This window comes from Erpetoichthys calabaricus, chromosome 7 (genome assembly GCF_900747795.2).
Source record: "Erpetoichthys calabaricus chromosome 7, fErpCal1.3, whole genome shotgun sequence".
Taxonomy (NCBI): domain Eukaryota; kingdom Metazoa; phylum Chordata; class Cladistia; order Polypteriformes; family Polypteridae; genus Erpetoichthys; species Erpetoichthys calabaricus.
The window spans coordinates 36,261,120-36,286,919 of NC_041400.2; the positions used below are offsets into that span (position 1 = coordinate 36,261,120).

Sequence of the window (25,800 nt, forward strand, 5' to 3'; positions counted from 1 at the left end):
TAAAATAGAGTGCACTCAAATGTGTGAATTGAAGACCTGCCTTCTCCCCTCGCTTATTCATTGGCTAATGTTGTGCTTCATGTGATATCAACAAAAGTGTGCATTGAGAGACAAGTAAATCTAAAGATTGAAAGTTAAAGAAAAGTGAGTGACAACATTTTCAAGAAGAGAACATATGCGAGATGCATCAACAACCAGAATTAATTCACCTGTACGGTTTCCCATCTTGCTACTAGAATAATACTGAGGTAATATAGTTGTTCCCTGCTATGAGTACGAGGGGGGACCCAAAAATAACCGGAATTTTGTTGTTGTTAGGTTGGTACTTGTAGTACGTAGTTGGGCCGCTAGGGCGATCTAGTTACACTCCTCACAAGTCAGTCTGCCAAGTGCCATCAGTCTGGAAGGTTGTGCTTGTGTTCAGTGAATTTTTTTGTAAAAGTAGTTTTGTGCAAGCGTCGTTTTTTTACGATGGCCAATTATCGTGAGCAACGCGCGGCAGTGAAATTTAGTTTTCTTCTTGAAAAAAGTGTTGCAGAAACTATTGTTAGAAACAGTATGACAACCCTGAACCACCCACCATACTCACCGGATTTAGCTCCGTGTGATTTCTTTTTGTTCCCTCGGATGAAAAAAGACTTGAAAGGAAGGCGTTTTGCTGACGTCGAAGAGGTAAAACAAGAAACGACCAGAGCATTAATGGGCATTACTTCAGACGAATTAAAAAAATGTTTCGAACAATGGAACAAACAGTTAGATAAGTGTATTTCCACCAATGGAGAGTACTTTGAAGGAGACTAATTGTAGTTTGTACAGAAAATTAAATTAAAAACATTTTAAAAATATTTCCGGTTATTTTTGGGTCCCCCCTCGTATAAATAAAACGGCTGGAGGCGGGTCTATAATTCAAATGCTTGTTCACTACTGCACACATTCTGTTTTATTTTTTGTGATATTTTGAGCCAACAACTGGGTGGCGTAACGTGATTAGGTGACACAAACTATATTTTTGGTATAGTTTGCTGTTGTCAAGTGTTGGTTTCTGACTTACATCAGAAAATTTGTTATATTCGTTCTCCATGCAAACCTGACATTAACATTTTTTTCACCCATCAGTATAAACTACATGGAGTAAGTATCATTAAAAAATATTTTTGGATGGAGTATTCCTTTAAGATTGGAGTCCACTTATCAAGAATTGGTTCGAACAACAGGCTTCCCTCATTGTGGCCCTCCCCGGACTGAGTTGAGTAGCTAGATGTTAAGGTGATGAACCTTGAGTTCCTATGATGACGGCTCACCTCACACCTCTTACTCACTATGTAACGCTAAATGAGTCATTTAACCAGTGTAATCGTAAAACACCTTGGTGTTTCCTTTACACTGATGTATGTATAACTGAAGTGACACAAATCTGATATCTTAACAATCGTTAGCAGCCCTCTACTCCTATCCTCTCCCATAAGGTTGACAATCCAGCCCATCTTACTGCTGCTGGAAACCGGTTAGACACGATACAGCTAAAGGCGCTTCACATTAGTAATATCATGTACAAGTGCCAGGAGGTCAAAGAGCAGGCAGATCTTTCTGTCATAAGTACATCTGCTGTGTTTGCAGATTCAGAAGAAAAGAGCAAAGGGCACAACTGACAACACTCAGTAACTTGAGATGATTTGAATTGCAAGATAGAGAGCATTAAAGTTAAAGGAGAACAGTGCTGTAAATCCAAGATGAAGCTCTGTCAGTATTGAACACTAGTTGATTTATTAAACAAATGCTACAGATTTGCCTTTTCTTATGGAAAAATCCCCAGAGTTATTTCCATGACCTCTGCACACATGTGTCTTTTCCATATACAGTTGGGAAGTTCAGAACTTGACAAATGAAGGAAGAACACGAAAAGTATGCTGGTAAGAGAGAGACGGAATTCAGATCAGTGCTGGGCAGTTTGATCATGATTGGCTGGCTGCGTGAAGTTCCAAGCAGGCCATTGCCACTTGAGAAACCATCTCAGCTTGTAAATGATGGGTTGTGGAACTGATTGTCAAATAACAATTTGGGGTGACAAGCCCTCTCTACCAAGTGAAATGTATTATTAAGTTGCAAAGAACGTGCAAAAGTGGTTCAGTAGATTACTGCTTGGTTTGACGGGTGGTCTAAAACAGTGGTTTTCAAACTGGGGTCACGGCTGTGTTTGGGGTAACTCCTGAAGGCACTCTTGACAAGGTTGGCATTCTAAGAAAAAAAGTTCTAATTTGTAAGATTATCTTCTAATTGCCTTGTATTTTTTTAATTAACATGACTGAAAATATTCTGCAATTACTACACAAAACTGTATCAGTGTAGTTATAGACTAGTGCTGCCGTTCTCAGCCAGTGCGGTATGCGTGCAGCTGTCAGGTGATATGTGAAGAAACACACACAAAAAAGAGGGATGAATTTCAGTTTCATCACTCCTTCTCAATGTGTTCATTCAGCGAATCTGCACTCCTGTCTTGCTCACCCAACGTCCAATTCTCAAATACCTTCATGTTTTTGGTGTTTGGGATCACAACTCTGTCTTGCTCCCCACCTCTTTGAGCCTATTTATGCCAATTTGAAACGGAGTTACTAGGATGAGCGACACTTTTGCTAGCGGCTACCTCTCAAGATGCATTATGCACCACATCATGATGCCTTCAGAACGGTGTCCAAGATTTCGGATTTAAAAACCTCAAAACGGTCTCTGTTGTGCTTGTGGTACTTAAATCTTTCTGGTTAACAACTGTAATAAGGAGACAAAACACAGAAAAAGGTTTGGGGATACCACCTTGGTAATCCCTGTAATGGATGACCGGGACGGTGTCATAATGGAAGGACCAGGGGAGAGACCTTTCATGGGGTATTATCTCCCCTAAAACAGCCCTTCTGGCTTGCTACAGTGCTCAGTCCTGCTTGGGTCCATGGTCACTGCCAGGGGCACATGGAGAACTGCTGAGCCCTTTATTGCAGGACTTCCGCCACACCTGGAAGTGCTGTTGGAAGGAAATTATGGGACACCTGGAGTACTTCACTCCGTTCAGGGAGCCAGGGTTGGGAGGAAGAGGAGGAAGTTTGCCAGAGGTGGAGTGGAGGCAGAAGAAGAAACGAAAGTTCTGTGCTCATTGCTGTGCTTGGTGCTGGTGGGGAACGAAGGAAAAGCGTTTCCCACTGAAATAAAGCCTAGTGCGTTGCTGGACTTGTGCCTGTGTCTATTGAGTCGGGTGTTTGGGGTGCTGGAGTACCCCCTGATGGCCACATCCCATATATTTGAAGTTTGTGCATAAATAAATGACATCTTTACAGACAGGAGTCCAATACAGAACTGGGAAAATGAACTGGAGTACTGGCTTATGAGAAGTTATGACAGGAAGGAGCGGGTCAAGGAGGGTGGACACCGGTGATAATGTCATTGGTGGTAGGGTCATCAGTTAGCCAGTCTGCAGGGGGAGAAAGAGAGAAAGGATCAAGCCCGTAAGTTGTCTCTCATGAGCATGCATGTTACACAGCTCACATAGTTCCATTTTTTGGCTCACTTTACAGGTTTAGCATCTTGATTCTGGTGGCAACTCACCCCATTGGTTTATGACTTTTGACAGTTCACATTTAGACTTCACTTACAGTTTTGTTGTCTGGTTGTTTAAACTATTGACACTCATTGCAGTTTCTTGAGTACTCGTGCATCCCCTGGTCCATTTAATACCAACCCTCGCAGATGCTTATTATCTCTGTTTCCAGCAGGATATTCAGAGCAGGTGGACCAGGTCCATGCTGCAGTTTGGCCGAGCCACTTTGGATACTCAAGACTGCCATAACAATGAGTTTGCATAAATCAGCTCTTTGTTATGGCAAAGACCCATCCACATCCAAACAGAGGCCAGTCCCACTTGGCTGAGGGTTTTCATTCCTATCATTTTCTCAATTAGAAGCGGATTCCTGCCAGTGATCAGTGGCAAATGTAAATAAAGTGGGCATGCTTCTTCAGGCTTGGCATCTTCAGAAATCTTCAGAATGAAACATTATTTTACTAAAGTTCTATACAAGAAGTGTGGAAAGTGACAGACTGGTGTCATATTAAAACAGCTTTATTCCTAACTTGCCAGGCCACTCGTTTTCTGACCTTACTACTTCACTGATTGTGAAAAGGTTTATCTAAGTACATTTGTGTCACATTTATCTTGTAAAGTAGGTAGTAAAGGGTTGCAGCTTCACTACTTCAAAATCTGAGGTTTACATCGTGGCATGGGGATGTCTGCATGTTCTCCCATTTGGTATTCCTGTTTTCCACTCACATATCAAAGACTTACAGGGTAGACTAGTTGACCGCACTGGATTGACCAGTTTTGTGAGAGTGTGCCCTGTGATTGTCTGGCAGAATCACTTCATGCCTGCACCTGATGCTGCCAGCTCCTTGTGATCTTCACTTGAAAAGGGATGGATGTGTTCAAGATGTGTATTCTTTGTACACAGGAGTGATTCATACCCCTCAGAGTCATTTTATCTCCCTCCATTTAAAATATTTTATTACACAGAAATGTAAAAGTCACCACATGAGTGCCCTGTGATTGTCACCAATGCCTTCTTCTTCTTCTGGAAGGTCCCGTTAAGGGTTGCCACAACGGATCATCTTTTTCCATATCTTCCTGTTCTCTGCATCTTGCTTTGTCACACCTGTCACCTGCATGTCCTCTCTCACCACATCCATAAACCTCGCTTAGGCCTTCCTCTTTTCCTTTTCCCTGACAGCTCTATCCTTAGCATCCTTCTCCCAATATACCCAGCATCTCCCCTCTGCACATGTCCAAACCAACGCAATCTCGCCCCTATGACTTTGTCTCCCAACCATCCAACTTGAGCTGACCCTCTAATGTACTCATTTCTAATCCTGTCCATCCTCGTCACACTCAGTGCAAATATTAGCATCTTTAATTCTGCCACCTCCAGCTCTGTCTCCTGCTTTCTGGTCAGTGCCACCGTCTCCAACCCATATAACATAGGTGGTCTCACTACCGTCCTGTAGACCTTCCCTTTTACTCTTGCTGATACCCATCTGTCACAAATCACTCCTGACACTCTTCTCCACCCATTCCACCCTGCCTGCACTCTCTTTTTCACCTCTCTTCCACAATCCCCATTACTCTGTACTGTTGATCCCAAGTATTTAAACTCATCCACCTTTGCCAACTCTACTCCATGCAACCTCACCATTCCACTGACCGCCCTCTTATTCACACACACGTATTCTGTCTTGTTCCTACTGTTCTTCATTCCTCTGATGGCTTAAAAGCAAAATAATCAAAAGTTTTGAATCTTATCAAGTTCTTGAATTTTAAAAGAAGAAAAAAAGCAAAAGAAAATAATTTCCAATCTGAAAGGGTACTTTATTGGTAAGTACTAAGAATGCAGACCAGCTAACTAACTGGCAGGAGTTGACTTCCAATGAAGCACCTAAACTGAAACAAAACTTGTGGACACATGGAGTTACCTCAGAGGATTGCAACAATAATTTAAAGATGGACTGCTGAAGATGGCTTACAGACCTTTCAGAGGGCGTCACAGGTTTCCAGGTCTTTCTATGGGTGGACCTTTTGGATACCCTGCTAATGGTTCTGCATGTCCACATCATTTTTGCCATTACTCTTGCCATGCGTTCAGGTTATTGAACCAAAATCTTTAGAGCAGCTCCTGCCAGGATGGTGTAATAGTATTTAGGACAGAAGAGACCTGCATTAAAAAAAAAAACCCATCATTCTAATTGATATTGTCGGTTTTGGGTCATTCGAAGTGTGTTTCACTGATGCCCACGTTGAAACAACATGTGCTGATGTGGAAAAAAAATCATTTAATGCATAAAATCCACCACCCACTCAAAAAGCTCACAAAGCAGGGTGTTTAATGAGATTCAAAGAAACCCAAGGATAAGGCAAAACTCATTTGGTGGCAGACTTCCCGGCTGCATACACGTACACGACTGTCATGCAGGCTGTGTAACACAAGATGGATTTAACGAGACAAATTTGCTAATTCTGAGAAACTGAAATGAAACAGAAACCATTTTTTGGCTTGCTGTTACAGTTGCTCCAGCAAATCTGATTAACAGTCGATCACCTCTTCTGCCCACACAATGCTTCCTGGGCTGCTGGGTTATAGCTTGTCACTCATTAATGGGAAAAACCATCAGAGCAGGCAAGGCAGGCACAGGTCATCCAAACTCACTGACCTTTAGCAGTTTTTGTGATTTCCTTTTATTTCCTTTGGCTCTGTGAATTCTGCTATATGAGTCCATCAGAAAGAGAAACTCTGTTAATTAGCAGGAGGACCTTTGTCCTCTTCTCAGCTGTTTGCCCAGCATTCTCATGGCAACCTTTCTGATTATTATTTTTTTTAGACCTAGCATTAGGGAAGCATTGCCTGCAGCACTTAAAGGCCAAAGATCACATACTAGAGTGTGTCTGGGTTGTGTGTTACTTTCCCCTTTTTAAATCCTTCACCATTCTCCTCTTATATTGAACCTGCTTAATCCAATTCAAGGGGCATGGGGCCTAGGGCCTATCCTGTCATCAGTAAGCACAAGGCAAGAATCAACTTCATTGGACATAAGAAAATTGACAAATGAGAGGAGACCATTCAGTTCATCATGCTCATTTGTTTAACTAATAGCTAAGCTGCCCCAATGTCTTATCCAAATTACTTGTTTAATGATGTCAGGGTTTCTGCTTCAACGTCATGGCTCAGTAGTTTGTTCCAGGTTCCCATATCTCTTTAAGTAGTGGGGTGGTTCTTGGCTTCGGTCCTAAATGCACTTCCCCTTAATTTCCACTGATGTCCTCAAGTACATGATTCACCATTAAGTTGAATCTTCATCCTGGATCTACTTTATTAACGTCTTTGAGAATTTTGAAGACCTGGTTTAGGTGTCCACACAGTCTCTTCTGCTTGAGCCTGTCACAGTAAAACATGTCCTTAAATTCCAGGATACACCTGGTTGCACTCCTCTGCACAGCTTCCAGTGCTGCTATGTCTTTCTTGTGGTGTGGTGACCAGAACTGCATACAGCACTCCAGATGTGGGCTCACTTGTGCATCATATAGTCTGAGCATATTGTCCATTGATTTATATTAAGCTGTTTTTATGATATAACTTAACATTCTGTCTTTTTAGTACCTTTTGCAAATTGCTTAGATGATGGAAATGTTGTGTCAACATAAACCCCTAAATTCTTTTTTAGTGCTACTGCCTCACAGTTCCATGTTACTGGTGCGGGTCTCAGCCTGGACATTGTCTGTGTGGCTTTTGCATACATTTACCCATATCTACATGGGAGTTTCAATGGGGTTTCATCCCACATCATGAAGACATACATGTTAGGTTAGCCGGCCACAGTGTGAGTGCCACAGTGTGAGTGTTTGTGATTTTTCCCCACAGTGTACTGGGATCTTGTCCAAGGTTGAACCCAATGCTGCCAGATTACTGTTCTGAATTGATGAAACAGGCCGAGAGTTAGACAATTAAAAAAAATTGAAGTCAAAAAACTTAGCAGGGGTCATTATCAGATTCACCAAAATATAGTCATGTGCTGACTTACTGCTCCACTTTGGACCTGCCATTTGTCTGTTTGTGAAATTGTCCCCATGTTGGTCTAAGTGTGCAGGTCATTGCAGTTGAGGCTCTGTGGGTCTGGACTGGGTCACTTGTATGCATACTTTAATAGCCGGTACAGAGTAGCACAAACTGATCTCTGGGTCTCGTCATTTGCACGCTGGGTCAGTGTAACGCAGAGTTTCTCAACCTCTGGGTTGTGCTGCTGGCGGGTTGTAGACTGCCATCGTTGGTTTGTAAGTGGATTGTAGTGGGTCACCTAAGCCAGTGTTTCTCAACCACAAGATCATCACGGGTTGTCATCGTGGGTTGCGAGTGAGTCACATAAGTGATTGGCAGAGCTGTGCGATATGTTTCTTACTCCCACCAAGGGAGATCCTTGATTGCATTTGTTTCACCAAGGGGCAGTTTACAATTTCTGCCAGTTAGTCAACAATGAATTTAAAAAGGCAATACTGGGTCGCAGGACCATAAAGGTTAAACACTGGTGTTAGGAAGACGGTGTGGGCCGAATGTAAAACAATTACCCACATAGAGCAGCGCTGATCAAAACAAACTTTAAAGGGCCCTCCAAGAGTCAGAAAACTTATGAGACCTTAGAAAACAATAATAATAGTAGTCATGGGCATTGTAGTGGGGATGGGGGGATTGGTAATGATTACCCAGGGCTCACTGTAAGGGGGGGGTACCTCGAAGCCTGGAATGAAAAGTTTATTTTCGAGAAGAAGAGGCTCACAAAAACTGCTTATGTATGGGGCTCAGAGTTCAGTGCTACACCCCTGATAGTAATTATAACAAAAGTTTTATTACTGTGGCTGCTTTTGGCAATTTCTAGAATATTATTACTGTATTGTTTTCCCACGGCCATAAGTACAAATTGCCTCAACTCGGTCGGCCATAAATTGGCGCATGACTGTACAGAGAATACTAAGCCTAAAAAGTTAACAGGAATCAAGTTGAGAGAACAAGTGGAAATTATTTAAAGCCTGTGAATCAGCACACACATGGTCCTTTATCTTGTTATGATCTGGTTGTTTATTAAATTTTTTGCTCATTTATTATTTGGATTCTGTGCATCAAGGGCTCCCATTAGAGGTTTTTGAAGACGAGGAATTCATTTTTTAAATTAATTTCTTGCTGCAATGTCTGGTTGTGCAGTTTGCAATTTATTTGAATCATTTCTGCCACTATTTTTCTATGATACTACCATATTGAATATTAGTCACTGTTGTTAGGGGCGGAGTCATAAGGGTCATGACCCTCATGCTAACAGTGTGACAATTTATAAGGTCATCTTCAAATGCAGTTCACTGTCCAAGTTTGTGGACCATTTTTAAGCTCCTTATTACTTTTCATCTACTGATATTAGACCTTTGTGTTCTTTTCTTTACGCTGGTTTTTGGTTTCGTTTCTATGTGCTCTTGATTTCTCAGTTTTGACTCTTGCTTTTGATAGACGACACCATTCTTCTGATCTACCTTTTTTTCTCTCAGCTATCTTGTGTAGCACAACATACTGCATCTAGAATCTTGGATGGTCAGAACATCCAATGGTAACATCATGCGTTGCTTCATTCTGGCTCTCATATGCTAACAACAGTACCCCATAACTAACAAAAGCAGTGTCCATGAAAACCAATATGGTGTTGCGGTGAGGCATTAAATATTTCTACAACAGGGAAAATGGCCTCAAAATGAAATATTAATAAAAAAAATGTATTCTCCAGGGGTTAAAACCCTATTGGGATTAAAAAATCATGAAAATGCAAAAGAAAGTTCTAGTTCTTCACAGATTCTTTTAATTCTTAACCTGTTTCTGTCTGGTTTACCTATCACTTGTCTTAAATACTTCATTACTACTGCTGTTATTTTAGATCTTTGTTTATCCAGTAATGCCCATGATTCCATAACTTGGAAGTAAATGGTCCCGGGAAAGGGTTTAAAAGTGCCTCATCTGCTAATTTAGGAGAAAAATGAGACAAATGTTGAACAAAAACTCAATTCAGAAGTTTTTGTTTTTCATTATTCATTTGTGTGTTTGAGGTGGTTGTTGTTGTTTGTTAAATTTCTTGAGCTTCCATAAAAAGGTAAATTTCCCTCCTGTGACAAATAAAGCACCATCTATCTACCTACTTATCTATCTATCTGAACTGGAAAAAGGTGGTGGGTGACATGACCAGAGCTTTTCTGCTACCGGAATAGTGGGAAAATGGACAACTACCTCACCTAACAGGAAGGGGTTAGACAACTGGCAGACCCAGAGATACTGTAGGTTTGTTTTTTCACTCCTGTTTTTGTGTACTTTGTGTTATCCCTGCCTGTAGTAATGATTGTAAATAAAATTGCACTTTTTAGCTTATTTTGCCCTCTCTATGGTGTTTTGAACTCAGAGGGTTCCTTCCTATAACATCCATCCATCGATTATCCAACCCGCTATATCCTAACACAGGGTCACGGGGGTCTGCTGGAGCCAATCCCAGCCAACACAGGGCGCAAGGCAAGAAACAAACCCTAGGCAGGGCACCAGCCCACCGCAGGGCACACACACACACACACACCAAGCACGCACTAGGGACAATTTTAGAATCGCCAATGCACCTAACCTGCATGTCTTTGGACTGTGGGAGGAAACCGGAGCACCCAGAGGAAACCTATGCAGACACGGGGAGAACATGTAAACTCCATGCAGGGAGGACCCGGGAAACGAACCCAGGTCTCCTAACTGCGAGGCAGCAGCGGTACCCACTGCGCCACCGTGCCGCCCTCCTATAACACTATATATGAATTATACGTGCATACAATGTGCTCACGTGAATCAGTGCAGTTTGCTTGACAGTGCAGTTTGCTTGGCAGATTTTTATAACAAGAGTAATTTCATGAAAAGAAAGAAAATCCTTCAGAAATGTTTATAGTACATAACAAATGTCAGACATTGCAAATGTGACATTTTATTTTAATGAGAAGCACCTCACCAACCACTCTGGTAAACAACTTGAAGCTTGTTATTCATTTTGCATGAGACCCTAAATTCAAACTGCTGCCCTCTTCTTGTTTTTTAGATAATAAACTGTATAATTCTCATCATGTATTCTACACATCGACTTCAGACACACCGACTAGCAGCTACATTTTACATACGCCGCCTTTCCTTCTTTAGGGAATACACTCTAATCACTTTGATGAAGAGAGCTGAGCTGTGAAGAAGGTGGTCACTTGGGTGTTTTTTTAATAATTCTTGTATATCAAGGGAGGTGTTTTTCTTTTTGTTTCGGTTTTCTTAAAGAACGTCTGAACAAATTGTACAGTCCTGGTCTGGGCGACCTAAAGGGCATAGTGAAAATGGAATGGAGAAAAAGGAAAAGGAAATATTATAAAGCTAAACCTGAAAATAGGCATCAAACATTTAATTACTGGGAGGCACTGTGGCCCAGTGGTTGCACTGTTGCCTCACAGTAAGGAGACCAGGGTTCATGTCCCAGGTTGTCCCTGCATGGAGTTTGCATATTCTCCCTTTGTCTGTGTTGGTTTCTTCAGGGTGCTCCGGTTTCCTCCCTCTGTCCAAAGACATGCAGGTTAACACTATATTGGCCCGTTGTGTGGCTGTGTTTGCCTCGCACTGGACTGAGACCATGTCCAGGTTTTGTTCCTGCCTTGCACCTTGTCCTAGTGGGGATAGGCTCCACCCTCTTTATACTGGACCTTGGTCTGGATTAAGCAGATTAGAAAATGGCATGACATGACTTTTAATCACAGGCATACCATCTTCTGTTGGTATCTCTAATACCAATTGGAGTTGAAGTTAGTGGGCTCAGAAATGGATGGATCATCTCTTTCATGGTGAATAATATCCCTAAACCCTTTATATAATAATAATAATAATAATACATTTATATAGCACCTTTTCCATGCTCATTCACAGTATGATAGTTTTCTTGGCTAGGGGAAGGGCTGACAAAAAAGTAAACCACTTGCACTTGGACCGTAGAAAAGCATGGCACGTATTAAGAAGTAGGTGTCCAGGTGATGGAAGGCGATTCAGATTGTATTTACAAAAAGATCAGATTTAGACAGGGAGGGTTTGTCCTCTGAATTAGACTTAGATAAAATAAGTAGATGCTAAAACCAACAGAGACAGCTTTGGGAAATCTAGCTGTTAGGCAGACGTGCTTCCTGCAGTTACAATCTGATCAAACTTGACAGCCTTTTAAAATATTTGAAAACCAACGTCCATGTCCAGATTAGAAAAAAACACCAAGTGATTTGTGATTCTCTTGGGGACTTCTCAGCAACCTGATAGTCCAGTCAGGTTGGATTGTGCCTACAAGGTAGTATATGTGATACTTGCTGGTCCTGTTGAGTTGGGTGGGATTAAAACAAGTCAGTACAGAGTACTTTTGCTCCATGTGTAATCATTCTAAATGATTCTGCTTAGTTCTGTCGCATTTCATACTCTTAGTATCTGTAATTTAACATTATTGACTTTTTAACAATCAGTGATCAACCTTTACAAACCAGTGGGGAATAAAATTATAGTGAATCATATCCTCCTCAAGCTGGTGTTCAAATTCCATTTTTCCTGTCATTTTTGTTCTTTTGGTGATGTGAAGTATTTGCATTATTCTGTGTTTTTCTTATTAGTGGTGTATTATTTAACTCTTTCAGGGCTGATGTCGAGTTTTGTCAAAAGGAGGTAATCAACTGTAAACTGTGACAAAACCGTTATGTTTTAGTTGGACTCTCGTTGCTAGAAGGAAAGTTAGCTTCATTGGTTTGACCGAGATTTCCTGCGCTCGTGTGAGTAGTAAGACGCAAACAAGAGCAAAAATGGCACTGACATAATGGCGAGAGATCAAAGCGAATGCGTAAATTTGTTGTGTTGTGAATTTCCCCTTGGGATTAATAAAGTATCTATCTATCTATCTATCTATCTATCTATCTATCTATCTATCTATCTATCTATCTATCTATCTATCTATCTATCTATCTATCTATCTATCTATCTATCTATCTATCTATCTATCTATCTATCTATCTATCTATCTATCTATCTATCTATCTAAAGCAAAATACTCCATGGATGAAGTATTGCCTATTATCTCTGAAATGGACTATGACTTGTTGGACTCCTATTTTGATACAAATGATCGAAAATAAATGTGAGGTTTCAGCTTCAGCTGACTGGTCCCCAGCTGACTGGTGCTGAACAGGTTTATGTAGCTGACACACCTACGGCAATGTTCTCCAGGAGGACTGCCACTTAACAATGATAAGAGGTAGAAACCGGATTGCAATGCACAGTGACTATGACCGGTGCTGCTGCTGCTGCCCCAGCCATGCGAATACAGCCTGGCAGCAAGCCTGCCACACATTCTTGGCAAACTGGCAGCCACAGCATGCAGCAACAGACGTTTTATGTTGATTTCTGTGTGAAACCATTGCTTTTCAGAAGCTATGTTTTTTGGAAAAAATATTCAGCCCTCAAAGAGTTAAATTCTATGTGTCTATTCTTGCTCTGTTGTGTTTCATGCATTTTGTGGGTGGTTCTGTCCAACTCTGTTCAACTCCTTCAACCCTATAAAGGCTGAGAATACAAGCAGTCCCTTGCGGTTTACTGAATGCCATTAAAGGTTTTGGTGAGTTTTTGTGTAGATGCTTGCATAGATTCCTGGATTTTGTGACATTTTTTTCTATTTTGGACCATTTTTTTGGATTTTGTTTTATTACTTACTAGATTGCCTATTTTAAGCAACCTCTTCTTTGCCTTTTTGTGCTCATCCAAACTTCCTTGTGTTCAGAGCATTTTTGCAAATAAATATTTTAGTTTAAAAAAAAACGTTGTTCCCCCTGCTGCATTATTCAAGCCAATTTCTTTTGTGGGCTTTTTTCAAAAGTTTATGAGACTTTTGTCCTTAGGAACTTCAATTTCATGACAATGTGGATCGAAAAAGAGAAATCATTGGACTGATCATTAACCCATGGAAATCCTCGGCCATGGCTGTTTGAAAGGGCCTGTGGGAGTGATTGGGCTCCTGACTAAATTTCACTGCTTCATCCACAACAAATCCAATGAGACTAAGTGGAAAAAGAGATGTTTAAGGACTAGAGGGAAGGTAATGCGACTTGTTCAGCCTCTCACATTGGAATCTGCTGCCTCGCAGTTTGATCTGTAGCTGTGAAGGGTGAAGGTATACAAAAGGAGCAGAAAAGAAATGAAAGTCCTTTGAAATGGCTGCACCATACTGATGAGTTTAGGTTCTGGATCCAAAACCTCAGAGCTTGCAGGGCATAAAGGGATATATTTATAGGTTAAGTATTTTCATGTGTAGAGAGTAATGTACAAGCCAACATTATAAAAAGGTAAGAAAAGAGGATATGATTTTAGATCCAGCAGATTCACTGGAACAGAAAGAGCTAATTCCTGTACCCTTCTGATTCACTTTTTCTTGATTTCTAGGTTATTTTTTGGAGTTGCTAGTTTTTGCTACACCAGTTACTTAAACAGGCTGGGACTTCTCAGCAACCTGATAGTCCAATAGTGCCTACAAGGTAGCATATGTGATTCCATGCCATTAGTTATTTGAAATCAGACCTCCTGGCATCTTTATTAGTGATGCACACGATTTTCAGTCACTAAAAATGTTTGGCTAAAAATAGCAAAAAATGGTAAATTCCATATTTGGCTAAATAAGTAAAAATGCAGAATTTTTTTTGCAGAATCTATGATGCTTTCTTGTGCTGGTTATGGATGACTTTTTCAAACAGCACCTTCTGTTCTACAGGGTATGAGCGATACTTTACATTGCATTGCATTGTGGCATGAATGCCATCTTTAGAGGATTGTATTGTTTTGGTATTTGTTATTACATGGGGACCATCAGTAATATTGTGTTTTGGTGTACAAAGAAAGGGAGAAGAACAAGAAGAAGGAGAAAAAGAAAAATGGATCATACCAGGACAAGTTGAATCAGGGAATAAAGGATGAACTTATTAAACAATGTGGATACATCGATGTATACATATTAAACATGAGTTTAAAATTTATAAATCATTGGAAGAACAGGAAGTCAAATTTTACAAGCCAGCAAACTGCAAGAGCACAGTCATTCTAGCCATGGTCAAACTGGCCAAGTTGGTACTTCTTCGCCAATTCTTATGGTGGTTTAATCTGTTTTTTCTATTTGTGAACATGAAAGGAAAGTGTACATTAGCTGAAGCACATATATATTATACGTCTTACAGGTGAAACCTAGACCTTATGCGATATCATAAAGACAAATGGGCAAAAAAATACAAAACGTTTTTAGGTCTATTGTTTACTGACATTTGGGACATCACTACTCTTTATAAACCCAGAGAGGTTGAAAGATGTGTTGTGGTCAGGATGAGTCACACAGATTCACACTGTTTTGAAATGGTGACCCCAGGAACAAACCCAGCATTGACCTGATGTGCACACCTCACAAACACAAACAAGTAATAAAAATGAATAGATAAAGAAACATATTAACTAAATGAATAAAGCAAAAACCAATCAGGAAGCTAATAAGATGTATGCAAAATTCCACCAAAATTCCTCCGGCGGTGATACTTATTTAACAAACACTGAACAAATAAAACAGAACAAACCACTAGGCACTACATGACGAACAGTTAACGCTTATGACACAGTCCAAACACAGTCCAGTACAGTACTGTCTCCTTTTTAAAGATCGTGCCAAATCATCCTTCTTCCATTGCCACTGTGGAGCTGCCAAATAGTGGCATACTACCAGGGCTGCTGGGATTTGTAGGCCATTTAAGTAGCGCAGCTATAGATATTTAGCCAATTTATTTGCTGCTGTCCCCTGCTCCGATTTATTGATCCTTCCATGTGTTTATTTTTAATAAGCTACTTTACATTTAACATTTTAATCTTTGGTATCCTCAATTAGGGCATGCTATGAGCGTTCCACTCATAACAAATCTGATGAGCAAAAACAAGGAAGTATTGAGGCTTTGCAGAGCATGTTGAGGTGTGACGCAGAAGAACTACATTTTTCGGATCACAGATTTTAATTCTATAAAGCTGCGTTCCCCATTTGTGTAGTGTAAAATATACCCATCAGCCATGTTTTTATATAAGAAACAAGAAATTTGACAAATCAGAGGAGACCATTCATTCCATTCGCAGTATCTCATCCAGATCCTTCGTAATGGTTGTCAAGGTTTTTATTATATGGTCACATAGAACTATATCATTTAACACAGCATGTGAACTTTATGTAAGAGGGGGCTGGGCGGCATCAAGGTCTGGAACCCCTGCAGATTTTATTTTTTTTCTCCAGCCATCTGGAGTTTTTTTGTTTTTTCTGTCATCCCTGGCCATCGGACCTTACTCTTATTCTATATTAATTAGTGTTGTCTTATTTTAACCCTTACTTTGTCTTTTTTTTTCTCTTTTCTTCATCATGTAAAGCACTTTGAGCTACATTATTTGTATGAAAATGTGCTATATAAATAAATGTTGTTGTTGTTGTTGTAATCCTAAATCCATAAATAGGGCGGAGTGGTGGCTCTGAGGCTAAGGATCTGTGCTGGTATCCAAAAGGTTGCTGGTTCAAATCCCCGTCACTGCCAAAAGAGATCCTACTCTGCTGGGCTCTTGAGCAAGGCCCTTAACCTGTAATTGCTCCCGGGACGCTGTACAATGGCTGACCCTGCGCTCTGACCCCAAGGGGTATGCGAAAACTAATAAATTCCTAATACAAGAAATTGTATAAGGCGAAATAAAGAACAAAAAAAAAAATAAATGCAGACACAGCTACCAAGAAATGTTGTTACTACTCTTAATTTGGAAGCCATTCCCTTGGCACCATTATTGGTCCAGCTCTTAAAGATTTCTTTTTTGAAACATTGCAGACATTATTAAAGAGAAATCATCATAATATATTATACTAGCTGTGTAAGCCCGTGCTGTAAAAAGCCTGGGGTCCTAGAATCTATTGAAATCATCAGAAAAAAAAACTGAAAGTAGAGATGTCAGGTAATTGTAAGGAACTACTCTGGGCATCTCTTTTGTTTTGCTGATGTGCTCGCCTTGCTTGTGAGTTAGCAGCAGGAGGAAAAGTAAAAGGGGTACCGGTTTACAGATGTTAGCGTCTAAGCGACTTTGTCTTTCTTCGGAGGTTTCATTTTGCCGACATGCTCGTGTCACTTGTGTTATTAGCGGCTAAGCGAGTTTTCTGTTTCCTTGGTGGTAGAGCCCTTATCCCAACTCCACCTCTCTCACTTCCGGGCCAGACAGACACACACACTTCCACGCGTAGACATTTATATATAAGATAATATTTCATAACACATATTATGCTATATTATGTAATTATAATATAGCATGCATTTCTGAGAAGGATAGGGATTGGTGTATTTAGAACATTAGAACAATTGTGTTAAAAACAGGCCATTCATCCCAACAAGCTCATCCATCCTAGTCAACTAAATTGTCCAAAATAACATCAAGTTGCAATCTGAAGGTCTCTAATGTCCTGCTCTTCACCACACTACTTGGTAGTTTGTTTCATGTGGTTATGGCTTTGTGTGAAGAATAACTTTGTAACATTTGTGTAAAATCTAGATTTAGGAATGAAATTCACAATGAAAGTAGCAACTATAAGGGACACTACAGTTTTGCATCTTTCTGATGTGCTGAAAGCAAGTGTTTAGTTCTTAGATCCTTAATTCTAATGTGAACCTTCAAATGCAGTGTCAAATGTAGTGTATATTTTTATATATAATTCACATACACATCTACACCCTGCAATGCTGTATTGTAATATGAGGGTCTGAATGAGTGAATGAAAGAATGAATGAATGAATGAATGAATGAACAGTTTTAAAGAGTCATTAATATCAGTATAAGTATAGTGAGTATAGTGTAGTATATACTAAGACTGACCAAAGGAATGATAGGTCAAAAGACAAGATAAATGTTGGGGTGCCAACCTGACTTTCCCAGTTTATTTGCTAACTGAAAAATAAACAGCGCTCAATGGCATGAGTACAAACTACAATATCTCTCTCCTCTAACATTCTAATAAATAAGGTCATTGCCTGTCAAGTCTTCTCCAGGTGCTCTCCTCTGGGTTAGCAGGAGCTCCATCTCCTCTGCTCTCCAGGCAACAAGTGACACCTCCTTCTGGGCAGCTGGGCTTTTAAGGTACTGGGACCAGAATGGGTGGAGTCAGCTGCCCTCACTGGGCGGTTTCTCAGCACTGTGGAGGCAAAGTAATACGACACAGTTGACAGCAGTGGTATTACATACCTGGGTGGAATCTGGATGGTGAACCTCTGATGCGCATGCGTGACAATAAGTTTATATAGATATTAATGCCCTGTGCCGGAATAAAACACAAGCTTATCCATATTCTGTTTTCTTTTTTTAATTAATTGGAGATTGTATGGCAGTTGAAAGTTTCTCTGTAACAACAGGGACAGGTAAGGGAGACCAGTCCATTGCTGCCAGCAAGAAGACACCTTTCTTCATAAATGCTTTTTTTTTTTTTTATAAATTATTAAGGAAGGTTCATTTCTTGCAGGGACTTGAGCTTTATAACTTTTCATCTCTGGTGTAGTTTTTTAACCATCAGCATAGAATGTCTCCCTTCAGAAGATGATGTTAATGTTAAACATAAGAAAACTTTCTCAACATCCACTTATATATATTTCTATGACAAAAAGCTTATTAAATAAGAAATTGCTGGGACAGGCCCAACAAACCTGCCCTGGAAATGCAGGTTATGAAAATGGATGGCTGGGTGGATAGTGACATAAAAAACAATCACACATTATGTGAAAGGGAAAAAATATAAGAAAACTGAAGTAAAGAAAATGTGTTTGACTGGAAGTGCAAGATTGCCTCTCTGTCACTTTTCCTGCCTGTGCTCCACTTCCACAAACAAGAAAACAGTTGCACTGTACACTTGTACGTACTATTCCTAAAAGTGTCCACTAAATAAATAGATGCAAATGTAAAACCAAAAGGAGAGAAAGGTGCTAAGAGAAAAAATATTGCTTCTTGTGCAAGATTGAACCAAAAAGATGTTTTTCAACTAGAACCAAAAGATTAAAGGACAATATATGATTAAGGACAGCGTGGGGAGCTACAGAGCTACATCAGGTGTATGATATTCTGTATCAGTTTCTTCAAAGTTTTCACAGATCTGCCAGTAACTTCAGAAAATGTCAAATGCAAAATGAAGAATTGAGAGGGCACAGACATGTATGATTTATTACAGCGACCAAGCATTAAACAAATAAGTCATTGGAGGAGAAGAATATCCTGTAATATAAAAGTCACGTTAGTCTCTATAAAATGAAAAAAAATCAGAAGGACTGGAAGCTGACCTTTATTTTTCTTTTTTAGAATAAGTAAGGACTTTGTGCCAGTGCCATATGTCGAAGCCATGCTGCTTTAACGTAGAGACAGCTTAGTGATTAGCATTATGGCCTGTCAGTGTCAGGAATATGTTATTAACTACTTTATTGCATTTGCTTTTTTTTGACATGTTATACATTTTTATTTCTCTTTGCTATCGTTTTTAATTGCTATTATGTTGATGGGGCGGCACGGTGGCGCAGTGGGTAGTGCTGCTGCCTTGCAGTTGGGAGACCTGGGTTCACTTCCCAGGTCCTCCCTGCGTGGAGTTTGCATGTTCTCCCCGTGTCTGCGTGGGTTTCCTCCGGGCGCTCCGGTTTCCTCCCACAGTCCAAAGACATGCTGGTTAGGTGGATTGGCGATTCTAAATTGGCCCTAGTGTGTGCTTGGTGTGTGGGTGTGTTTGTGTGTGTCCTACGGTGGGTTGGCGCCGCTGATTCAGCGGGTTGGAAAATAGATGGATGGATGGATTATGTTGATGTCACTATATCACCATTTTATGTGTCTTTTCTTGTGGGTGTTACCATGTTAGAGCTATGATGCTGCAGTGTTTCTAGACACATAATGCACAAGTTATTTGACACAAGACATGATGTAAAAGATGGCACGTCTCAAAGCATCCACATTTTACTTGTTAATGGGAAGACCCTAACCAAAGTCCATTTACAGGGGGTATTAAAGTTTTCGCTTTTGTTTTATTTTTGACTGTAAAAGATTTTGGTGAATTGTTTTACAAACCTACATGTAAAAAACCTCTGTGAAATGACCATAGCTTATGAACATGACATTTGTTTTGCTTTGAACTTAGAGAAAGACCTGCTTTGGTCACCATTCACTGAAGTAATCCGTCCGGCAGAATACTCTTTATGTTCTGTTCAGACATCAGGCAGAAATCTACAGACTTAAGTACAAGTCCCAGCTCACTCACTCTTTCTGGGAAGTTGTCTTGTGTCCTGTGAGACATGCATGTTATGTTAGTTTGTTATTCTGATTTGGCCTGGCAAGACTGCTCCTGGTTGGTTCTTCATGTTGCTGCCATCCATTGACTCTCTAATTGAAAAATGAGGGCATGTAAAAGTGATTGATGGTCGAATTAATAAATAATGGGGTAGTTTTGAAAGAAAACATACAGCAGCAAGGACTCTTACTGGTATTATAAGGTGCAAACACCATGGGTTTTTATTGAAGTAATCAATAATTTAATGATTGAAAAGCCACTTTTTCTAGAATCTTATGTAAAAACTCTATATTAGAGATATGTATAAAACTATTCAAAACATAGTAGATGATTTTGTTTTTCAGCAGAGATTCTGCTGCTACAGTTTTTAAAGAATTTAGAAAAATGCCAATCTAATGAGCAGTAGCCTATATGTCAGGTCGTTTTGCTGTGTTTTTTTGTTTTATAGTTATCAGCAAGGACTTCGACAGGTCATTTGTGCCATTCCTGGATACTGGATAACTTCTGATGCAATCCATTATGAATGCCCAACTACTAAAGAATGATGATTAAGGTCGCTATGCATTCTTGTAATAATAGTAATAACTTTATTTATATATTACCTTACATACAACTCAGTGGGCGCCATGGTGGCGCAGTGGTAGCGCTGTTGCTTCGCAGTAAGGAGAACTGGGTTCGCTTCCCGGGTCCTCCCTGCGTGGAGTTTGCATGTTCTGCTTGTGTCTGTGTGGGTTTCCTCCAGGTACTCTGGTTTCCTCCCACAGTCCAAAGACATGCAGGTTAGGTGCATTGGCGATCCTAAATTGTCCCTAGTGTGTGCTTGGTGTGTGTGTGTGCACCCTGCGGTGGGCTGGTGCCCTGCCCGGGGATTTGTTCGTGCCTTGCGCACTGTGCTGGCTGGGATTGGCTCAAGCAGACCCCCATGACCCTGTGTTAGGATATAGCGGGTTGGATAATGGATGGATGGATGGATACAACTCAAGGTGCTATCCACACATTAAACAACAAAAATAAAGATATACCACATTTTCTTAGATTATTGTCATAAATAAATACTATGATAATTTCTAATAAATGTAAGTATACTAAATGTAAAATCAACCAGGTATTGTTAAGCAAAATATAACCGCTAAAATGAAAAAAAAAAACTTCACTCTTGTCAGAAAAAGGTTTTCTAATTAAAATATTTATACATTAGAACAACCAGATCTAATTAACATACTTAAAAATGAATACATACAGTATATATCTAAATTTTACCTAGAAATATATACATGACTACCCATTGAGTAGAAACAGTTTGATGGTATTAAAGTTAATGAAAAGACACAAAAGCAAAAAAAAACAAAAACAGTCCATATCAGTTTCAGTTATTTTACGATGTAGATGGAGGTGTTTTGATTCCTGTATATGATTAGTTGACCGGCTGGCACGGAGGAGAGGAAAACAAAAAACTCTTATGATGGGCCATTCAAGAAAGCCAACTTTATTCCAATTTAAACAGGAATAGCCAGGGTATTTATTCAGACAGGAGCCACCACTTCAATACACATAGACACAGCAAATAAGCAGGGATGGGGCCAGGTCAGTGGCCGGGTTAGAATGTTCCCCGCATCACCCATCGGGCGATAGACGTGTTACACGGGGAGGCTGTGAACTTGCAGTTGCCTCGGTGGCACTGTGAACGTGTGGTCGACTCGGCAACAGACAAGCAACCCTTGACAGACGTGTCAACCATGTTACAGCGTGCAGCACAGTTGGGGAGGCTCTCAAAAGACCTAAAAAATGTCACACTGGATGTGATTAGTTGACCGTCTACCACAGAGGAGAGGAAAAAACTCCTATGATGGGCCTTAGGAGAAAAATAAACCTCTAGAGCAGGGTCCCCAACCCCAGGTCCGCGGCCCAATACCGGGCCGCAGCCGTCTGACAGCCAGGCCACGAGAGCACTCAGACTTTTCAGAACGCTAGGCGGGTGGGGCTTTGCAGTGGCGCAGAGAGAGGAGAGAGACCGAGGTGAGAGAGTATTACAACAAAGTATTTTTATGGTCTCGACATGACACGAGTCTATAGAAATCTCGTTACTATGAAGTGGCCTTGAAATGCTTGAATGAATCATCTACAGAGCAGTTAGATCTGTGGTCACAGCTCAGTTGTGCACATTTGCACAATGATACCCAAACAGAAACATTTTTCTTCGAACTTTCCTCGTACTGATTTTTTTTTTGCAGTTTTTGTTTTCTGTGGTTTTCAGTGATACCTTTTGCTTATTGCTTGTCAACATTTGAAAAACATCCATTGGAATTTAACTCATTGTCACCCTCCTATAGAAAGGGCAGACATGAAAAAACGATAACAGTGTTAATGTTTGTGATGTGCAGTCTGTTGGAATGGCAAATGCAATGCATATGTCTTTGTTATATGCAAAAACAGAAGAAAAATCTCAGGTTGCAAATGTATGTGAACTGCTTAATAACTTAATAATAATAGAAATGTAATGTAAATTGTGTATAAAACTGCCCTACGAACCAGCCCCGAATCCTCAACCCCCTCATCCCATCCCCCCCCCCCCCCCACCTGTCCCTGGAAAAATTTGCTTCTAGTAAAGTGGTCCTTGCTGACAAAAAGGTTGGGGACCACTGCTCTAGAGTTCTGACGATAATCAGTTTCTTCATCTTGAAGCCAGAATGACCTTGGCCAGCTGGTCACCCACCCTCTACTGGGCAGCGTTAGTACAGTCAATAAAGTTGCCAAGGCCTCCTCATTTCCTCCAGTACCCCATGTTACTGCAGAATAGAGCATTTTGAGCAGGTGTGGGTGGCGCATAGCACCCCACACAGGACGGGACACAAAAAACATAAAAAAAGTAATGGATTAATGCTGGGTACTTATTAACACATCAAAGAGCTAAGTTTATAACCAGATCACTATTTTATAATTTCTGAAAGACAGATTTTAAAAAAGTGTTTTTACCAAATTTAGCAAGGCATGTTCCTATTGGTAAATTATTCGAAATTTTAGGTGCATAAGAACAGAATGCTGCCTCACCAATTATTTTATGTTTAGATGAGAGAATAATGAGTCAACCAGAATTTGCAGATCTAAGATTGCTATTTGGTACATAAGGAAACAGGCATTCTGAGATGTAGAACAGGTAAATGAAGAGAGCATTTGTTACGGCAAAAAGAGCAGTTTCTGCTTGAGACAGCATGAAAACTGATATCCCGCAGGAGTCAGTGCTGCAGCCGCTGATCTTTTTGTTGCATACAGATGACTCTGCTAAGCATGCAACAAGCAAGCGAGTTAAATATGAATAGCGGTAAACTAGGCAAGTTTAGTAGAAGTGCCCTGGAGGCACCAAAATCAGTACAGCTGGGTCTAGACAGCATTTAGAAACGAGGGCAGGACACTTAGTGTTAATGCTATGAAATGAAGGAATAATTCTGCAAGTAATGACTCCATGGTGTTTAGACCTAGGAAGTAAACTACAAGAAAAGAACTATGTCAGCGTCTGCTGAATCTTGTCGTGTACCAGTCACTGAAAAGAAATGCTGATATCACTGTCTGATAGTGGTGGAAACAAAGCAGGAAACAAATTTCATTTCAATATTTGGCCATTATGAAGTGTTTAGTGTTTATTATTAAGATATGTTCCTATCCTGTCAGCATTACATAACATTCTCAAACCAGCTTAATCCATTTTAGGGTTATAGGGACTGCACAAAACACTGGACTGTCCATTGCAGGGCCCAGCTGGAGAGCAATGAAGTTCAATCAATATTCAATACCTCACAGTTGTATGTTTTGAATTGTATTGAATGTCACAGTCTCTGTATTAAATAAGCTTTCAACTCATATACTGTACAAACCTTCTTATGAAATATTATTCTTCCAAGTACTGCACTTTATATACTACACACTGGCATTTGAAAACTCCCAACCATGGACAACATAACCCAGGTCTCCTTAATAGTGGCATTCTTTAACTTGCACCCTCCATACTTACACATGTTCAAGTAGCCCCTCGATAACGATGGGAGCACTGAGAGCACCTCAGCTAAAATTGAAAGAATGACAGCGAGAGCAAGCATCCTACTGTCCTTTTGCTACACTTGGGACAAGATGGGAGATACTGGCCTACAGGAAGATACCTCTGAAAAGGATTTATGGGTTGTATTCTGCCCAAAGAATGCCAGGAGATAAAACATTTGTCAATGGTAGAATTAGAAAACAGAAAGACCAGAAAGAATATGTATTTCATTTGATAGAGTTTTTATCCCAATCACAGATACAGTATGAATCTTTGTGCCAGAATTTAAGGGTCACACTGATGACGCCAGGCATGGTGTCATGCTACCCAACTTCCATGGCAACCGGGAGCTGTGTGCCAGTAACGGAAATAATAACTTGGCAGCACCCGATTGTAAAACAAAAAAAAAAAAGCATCGAAGCATTATAAATAACTAGCTGTGTAAGCCCGTGCTGTAAAAAACCGAGGCTCCTAGAAACTATTGAAATCATCAGAAAAAAAAAATGAATTGCGGACTGGGTGGTTTCATTTTGTGGATGTGCTCTCCCCACTTTGTCTATCAGCAGGTAAGTGAGTTTCTCTCTCCTCTGAGGTTTTGTTTTGCTGATGTGCTCGCCTCGCTTGTGTATTAGCGGCTAAACGAGTTTGTCTCCGACTCGTTAACTTGGGGTCGCCTTGCCGGTTCTTTGAGCTTCATGCTGTAGTCTCGCATTTCTGGGCCGCCTTGCATTTCCAGGCTGGACAGACACATACAGTTCCACGCGTAGACGTTATATATAAGATTAATCATTACATTCAGAAAACATATACTGTAAATGCAAAGACACTACATAGAAAATGTGGAATTGTAAACCAGAAATCAAAATCAGAGAGAAATACGGTAAAATCAGAAACCAGAAACTCGAGAAAGAACACGTTTCATTTAATAGAGTTTTCATCCCAATCATGGATATTTCTTGTGATAATTAAAAGTACAAAGTCCCAAAGCACTCACATCTCATTTAGTCTGTTCCTCTATCTGTTACGATTTATGCTCATTTTAAATTATTTATTCACCTCATAGAGCTTTGTGGATTGCATTATATATCCAGGTAAAGATATTTTGGGGGTTGCCAAACTCATTTTTGCTCACATTCCGCATCAGCTAGACATTATATTGTGATGGTTTTATATTTTTCTGGCGACATCTTTGTTTACCCGGGTGGCACCATTTTGAGCTTTAGTTATTATGACATTTCTATGCAGGAAAACACGGAGGTGCACAATGTCAATGTTATCTCCCCAACGGGATAAAAGGTTGACACCATGCACTCCCTGATCATCCAAGTTTGTGGATAAATCAAAAGAAATCTCTGCACATGGTTAGTCCTATAGACCCCTTTTCTGACTTCAACTTTGATTTTTGGTCTAGTTGAAAGATGGGACAGATTCTTTGTATCAAGTCCTTTCCTGGTTTTCTGATGTTTTTCCACCTGGTTATCTCCATTATTTCTAGCTTTCTTTTAGCAAACATTCTGTAATATCATCCAACCATCTACCCATTTTTTAATTTTCTATTTTGTCTAATTCATGGCCTTATTATAATAAGATGTGGAGCAGTTTCATGTCAGGTGAGGTATATTCTTATTAGTGCTTGTGTGATCTATACGTCTAGAAGCTAAATCTGTATATTTTGATTAACTCTACTCTCCATACGACTAAAGGACATAATAACCTTAAAGCCCAGAGAAGAGCGGCCACCATGGATTATTGTGTTTTGGGTCCATATAGAGACTTGATGGAATTAT

The 25,800-nt window shown here is 40.2% G+C and overlaps 1 protein-coding gene across 2 annotated transcripts in view; it reads left to right on the plus strand.

Annotated features, from left to right (window-relative positions):
- The window catches only part of epb41l4a (erythrocyte membrane protein band 4.1 like 4A), a 523,500-nt gene that overhangs the window by 68,414 nt on the left and 429,286 nt on the right, over positions 1 to 25,800 (plus strand). The window lies entirely within an intron of this gene.